At 34.3% G+C, this 6,383-nt stretch overlaps 1 pseudogene; it reads right to left on the bottom strand.

Annotated features, from left to right (window-relative positions):
* Positions 1-1,203: 1,203 nt before the first annotated feature.
* Positions 1,204-2,180, bottom strand: Paics-ps3 (phosphoribosylaminoimidazole carboxylase and phosphoribosylaminoimidazolesuccinocarboxamide synthase, pseudogene 3; annotated as a pseudogene).
* Between the last annotated feature and the right edge of the window lie 4,203 nt (positions 2,181-6,383).

The raw sequence follows: 6,383 nt of genomic DNA, 5'->3' as shown, positions 1-6,383 counted from the left end.
TAGTGCATATATAATCTTTAGGGAATGGATTGAAGACTGAGGTGGCTGAGTTATACGGGAGAATTATTTTAAGTTTTTGAAAAACATCTGTACTAGTTTTCAAGAGCTACTCCAGTTCACACCCAACCAAAATGAAACCCTTCCCTCACATTCACACTTGCTTTTTACAGTCTCAGCTCGTGCTGAGCAGGTAGAGTTCTATTCAGAAAGTCTCCCTCTATGCTTCTATCTAGAAATGTTTCCCCTAAGTCTCCTTCCCATGGTTTCAATGTTTCAGAACTTATTTCAGGATGTTTGGTAAAGTTGAAGGTCATTTTAGTGCATGATGGGAGATTACCTAGTTACCTAGTTTGGTTCTAAAAGTGAATACCCAGCTTTTGTTTGTTTGCTTGCTTTTTTAGAGAACTTTAGGTAAGGACTTAAAATTTATAGATCACATGATGAGAGGAATACATTGTTTTTACTATGTACAACATAAGCATTTTGATTTTCAAAACTTTACTGAATATCAAACAGTGTATACAGCTTCAAAACAGCTCATTATTAACATTTGAAAAATATATTTCTTTTCAAACAAAATTTTCTCATTATTTTAAATAATGTGTATATAGGTGTGTCCATGTCTGTATTTGCATGTGAGTGCAGTGATAAGGAAACAAGAGGTATAGATTCCCCGAAGCTTGAGTTAGAGCCACACAACATGAATGCAGGGAACCAAACTCTGTTCCTCTATAAGAGAAAATTATGAACTTTCAATGGCTGAGACACCACTCTAGTCTCATAAATGGTATTGCTTTGCTAATGTTACATATCTGGCAATCACCAAACAGGGGATGAGAAATAAATTAACAGTCTTACACTAATTTTACTACCTATTAAGCTTTTGTTTGTTTGCTTGTTTGTTTGTTTGTTTGTTTGTTTTGATTCAGGTTCTCACTACAAGGTCCAGGCTGGCCTTGAACTTAATATGATCCTACTATCTCTGTCTCTTGAGTGCTAGAAGTACAGGCACACATCAGCATGTGGATCTAAACTGCAATAATACTGAATACCAGCAGACAATCTATCAACCCACAAATATGCAGACATTTTTGTTCATTTACAAATTGAGTTCATGTTCCCTTCTAGAACATCATCTTGACTGATTTGTTTTTACATCAAGTCTAGGAATCTGTAACCTTAAAAATAAATAAAATTATTTAATCACAAATTGTATTCTGATTTTCCACCAGCCTGCCTTAAGGATATACACCTGTTCAGCATGCTTGTTTGCTGCTTGGCCCACACCAAACAGTTTTCTAATACAAATATCTGAGCAGAAAACTGATCATTCTGGAGAAATTATGAGGTAACAGGGTAGTTGAAAAGATGGCCACACGTTTTGAGCACCCCAGTCTGATGTGATGAGAGGTCAGCTGATAACTGGATGTGCAGAATGCCGAGGCATGATGGGGCTCTAACCATTGTTTCTTCATGCCACCGCCACAAATACAGTAAGGATGCCACCCCCTTCAAGTTCCACTTTTGATCCTCAAGGTTTCATCTGATTCTTTACAGGCAGGTAAATGTTACTCTTAGTTCTCATGGGATTCCTAAATTTCTGCAGACCTTATTGATTTTGTTCACAAGGACCAAGATCATTAGTTAAACTCATCGATACTGTGACTACACACTGACCTGTTTCAAAAGCCAGTCTATCTGCAACATATTCAGAGTTTATCTTTATCATATAAAGCCCCTCCAATGTCACCTCTTTGAGATATGTATGCTAATATTCCTTCTACTGGATCAGATATGATAAGCAGAGTTTTGAATCAATCAATAACTTCAGTAGAACCACCTCTTTGTTCTTTATATCAACACCCAATTTAATCTTCATGTCAGGATTCTTCCATATTTCAAAAAGAATTGGCCACCATGAATCGTGTTCCTTTAAGGATCATTATTGACATCTTCCATAAGGAATGGCTCAACTTTCAGTGCTTAAATCTTGCATCTTTCTTTGCACCAGGATTTAGAAACTAGTAGAATTCTTTGGCATGCCCGTTTGTTTGGAATCATTTCACTCTGGGGTGCAATGAAAGCTGCATCTCCACCTTGTCTGGTGAAAGCAGTTTTGATACATGCTTCCTGCAACAACTGAAAGATTCAGCTGGTAGTTTTATTGGAGTTGGCGGCATTGCCTTCTAGGTGGTTCTTTCTACATGTTTTTTAGCTATAATTCTGTCCTTGGACTGCAAAAGAGTTCTTCCTGGATTAGCTAGTGATTCATAGGCTTGTTTGCCCTTATGAGCGTTCTACTGATTCTCAGTCCCTCTTCTGCACCATTATCCACAGTGGGGTGAGGTTGGAGATAGAGCCGGAAAGAAAGGCTGCAACTCTGAGCTATGGAAGTTTGGGTTTGAGGAGAACTCATTTATGAGTTGTTGGTCTTATTCCCCATGCTATTAGATTCCCATTCAGAAAATAAGTGTGCTAAAAGTTAAGGTGTGCTCAATCTTTCCTCTACAAGTTTTAGGAAATTGAGTCTCCTGTAAAAGACCTTCATCTATTTGCAGTTAAAATTTGCAGTAAAGTGAGAGATAATGGTCTATTTCATTATCCTATAAGTATTTATCCAGTCTGGGCATCACCTCTTGTTGAAGATGTTGTCTTTTCTCCAATGTGTTTTTGTAGAAAGTCAGATAGCTGTGGGAACATGGGCTTTGATGTGAGTCCTTAATCCTTCCCCACTGATCAATGTGTCTGTTTTAATTTCACCGCAATGATGTTTTGATTATTGTCGTATAACTTTAAGTCAGAGATGGTGATGCCTCTTGTAACTTATTGTGTGGGATTGTTTTGAGTATCTCGAGTCTTTTATACGATAGTCCTGTCTCACTTGTGGATTTTAGCTTTAATTATGTTTTTAGCTTACACCTAAAGGAGAAGTAAGTGGATTAGGCAGTAACAATAGATGTGACATGCATTACTTGAAAAGTGGTAAGGATAAAATGAAATCAGAGCAATAAAATACCAGGTGTGGAAAAATGCAAGCAGGAAGGGACATTGGAAGATGGGTTGGTAAATCTGGTGAGGAGAAAGAGTTAGTCTAAAGGATGGCTCTATTAAAATGCCATATAGCAACTTACACTCTAGCAACTGAAGTAAGAAACACAATGGTAAAAGATAGTAGAACATTTGCCATGTAAACAAACAAATAGAAAATGGGAAATAATCATAGAGGAATATAGTTTTAAGTTAGAGCTTGGGATGCATGGATAGGAAAACAAAATCCATAAGATATATATTACTAAAGAATAAGAATATATGAAAATACCTTATGGAAGCCCATTAGTTTGTAAACTAATTTCAAATAAAATTTTTATTTTTAAGGGAATTCAAATGGATATACCCTGCATGGTTGAGTAGAACTGATTGCAGAAGACCTGAATGCCAAAGAAACTCAGTGTCAGGCACAGAATACAAATAATTAGAACATAGATTATTAGTACTAATAAATAAATAAATAAAATCAAAAATTTTAAAAAATTAAATTAAAAATTTCTGAATTTTTTTCACAATATCCCAAATATGGGGTATTGTAAGACATTATACTAATTCTACATAAAGTAACAATAATTTTCAATCACTGAAAATTCTGGAAAGTATTCCTTTCAGCAAGAGTTGATTTGATTTAACCTGTTTATTCACTTAAGCAATAGTAAGAAGAAAGAATTTCTTCTGGGGATACCTTATTATTCCTCATAGAAATTCTAGTTCTTCTAGTTAACACATGAATAGCAAGGAAAGAATATGTCATTTTCTGGCTGTGTCTAAATTTACAAAATTAGCCACTGAAGCGAACTTTTAAGTGGTGGGCATCTGTGATTTAATTGTGATCTTTCCTGCCACTTGTTAAATGCTAAAAAGAGACAAGAAGCAAAAATCAGCAGCATTAGGACAGTTTTTTTTAAATTGGGTTGATTAAATGTCCCTTTTTATTGATAAGTTTTTAGAGCATTTATTTCAATTTGTCAAAACCTAGACTTTTATTCACTGAGATTTCTGTATGAAGTGATAGTTCTCTGTAACACAATAGCTGCTCAGGAAGAAAAAAATTCATAAAACTTTGATCTGAAACAAATCCATGGAAATCTCCAGTCTAGTATTTTTAGTTTATACTTGAGGAGATTTAACTCAGTTCAAAAAGACTTCTGCAGATATTACCCTTGCTCCTCATTTTGTCAGGTTAATGAGATTAATAAATTGATTAAATATGCACTTTGTTTTTAAGGAAGACACAGTCTCAAATTTTATTAGTTCAATGTAAATGACTGGTCTCTTAATGGGTAAAATTTGAGGTAATAGATCTTTTAATAACTTTGTACACTTAGAAAATAATTGGCTATAAAAGGTATAAAAAAGTTTCACTGAAAAACAAATGATATAACTAATTTCACTGTACCTGTGTTGCAGGGTTCATCAAAGGGAAGTATATACGATATACTAGATTCCAATCAGTATCAATGGATCCTTTGATCTTATAAAAACTCACAGTGATTATAAAACTCACAGTGACTGATGAATGGACCAAAGAAAGAGAGAGAGAGAGAAGAAAAACCCCCCAGAAATGGACAAAACCACAATTTTGATGTTAAAAGAAAAGCAATCCCAAGAGGAAGATTTATAGCACTAAGTACTTATGTTAAAAAATAAGAGGAAACATTAATAGATGAAGTCATAGTGATCCTACTCACTCTGGAAACATAAACAAACTGAACCCCAAAACAGCGGGTGAAAGGAACTTTTAAATGGACAGAAATTAATGACATCAAAATAAAAACTCATGTAACAAGAAGAGTCAATGAACCTGAGGGCCCATTCTTTAAAGATAGGAAAGATTGTCAAATACTTCGCTGAATTTTCCCAAAGAAAGAGAAGATCTAACTTTGTAAAATGAGAGGTTAATAAATAAACATTACAATAGTCACCAAAAATTCAATAATTCATAAGGTAAACCTTAAAACTTTCAACTCCATTAAAGAAGAAAACTCAAAGGGAATGGTTGAGTTTCTAGACAAATTTCAACCACCAAAGGTAAATTAAAGAACTATCAACAACTTAAGAATACCTATAACAATTAAGGAGATTAAAACAGTAGTAAATGTCTTCTAAATAAAGAAGCAAAGATGGATTCACAGCAGAATTACTACTACGCTTTAACCAACTACAAGCAATATTTCTCAAATTATTTTAAGAAGTAGAAAGAGGAGACATTCTAAGCTCCTATGGAACAAGAAATTACTACCAAGCCAGGTAGACATTAAGGAAACAAACAAATTGCAAATCAATATTCATGATGAGCATAGGTGCGAAATTTCTCAAGGAATATAACCACACTGAACATAGACATTCATCTAAAAGTTGTTCACCATGATTAAGTTGACTTTTTTTCTGGAGATTTAGGTGTATTTCAACAGATGTAATCCCATAAGTCTAAGAAATCATATAAATGGACTTAAAAGCAAAAGTCACATGATCATCATAATAAATACTAAAAAGATCTTTGACAGAAATACATCATGACTTCATAACAAATTTCTATAGAGTGTATGGCTTGAGAGAACATATGTTAACATAGTAAAGGTGATATAATACAGACCTACCACTGACATCATCCTAAACAGACAGAAACCTAAAGACATTTTGTTAAAATCAGATCAGTAATATGATATGATGGGGCATACCACTATGCTCATGTTTTGTTTTTTGGATTTTGTTGTTGTTGTTGTTGTTCAATATAACACCGGAAGCCCTAGTTAGAGAAATAAGACAAGAAAAAGAAATTAAATGAATACAAATAAGCAAAAAAGATGTCAAATTATCTCTATTTGCAGACGTTTAATATTATACAAAGATTCCACCAAAAACTAGAAATGATCAAAACTTCCAACAAATGGTAGAATACAAAATTAATTGTTAAAATGATTAGCCTTTTATACACCAAAAACAAGCTTACAAAAATCATAGAAACACTTCCACTCAATAGGTTCACAAGGCATAGAATAGAGTATTACACTCACAGAGGTGAGAGATCTTTTCCCTGAAAACCTTAAATCCCTAATGAAAGAATTGCCCAAAGAGGCAACTTCTACAAGTTGGGCAGCCATGAGGTTAACTGGATCTGCCCATCATTCTGAGTGAAAAGGTCAACTTTTCATTTATTATTTTTGTCTTTGTTATTGGTGGTGTTTTCCAATGACTATGCTTTTCTTCACTGTATGTTGTTCCTTACCTTTTCATTAAACTTTTCCTCACTACCATGAGGCCACTAAAACTTCATGTACCTAACCTTTATGTCAGCTTAAATAGCACCCTCCCTTCCCCCCCTGGCCCAGAAG

This window comes from Rattus norvegicus, chromosome 4, assembly GCF_036323735.1.
Source record: "Rattus norvegicus strain BN/NHsdMcwi chromosome 4, GRCr8, whole genome shotgun sequence".
Classification (NCBI taxonomy): domain Eukaryota; kingdom Metazoa; phylum Chordata; class Mammalia; order Rodentia; family Muridae; genus Rattus; species Rattus norvegicus.
The sequence above is the reverse complement of the archived record's forward strand: the minus strand, read 5'-3'. Positions and strand labels throughout refer to the sequence as shown.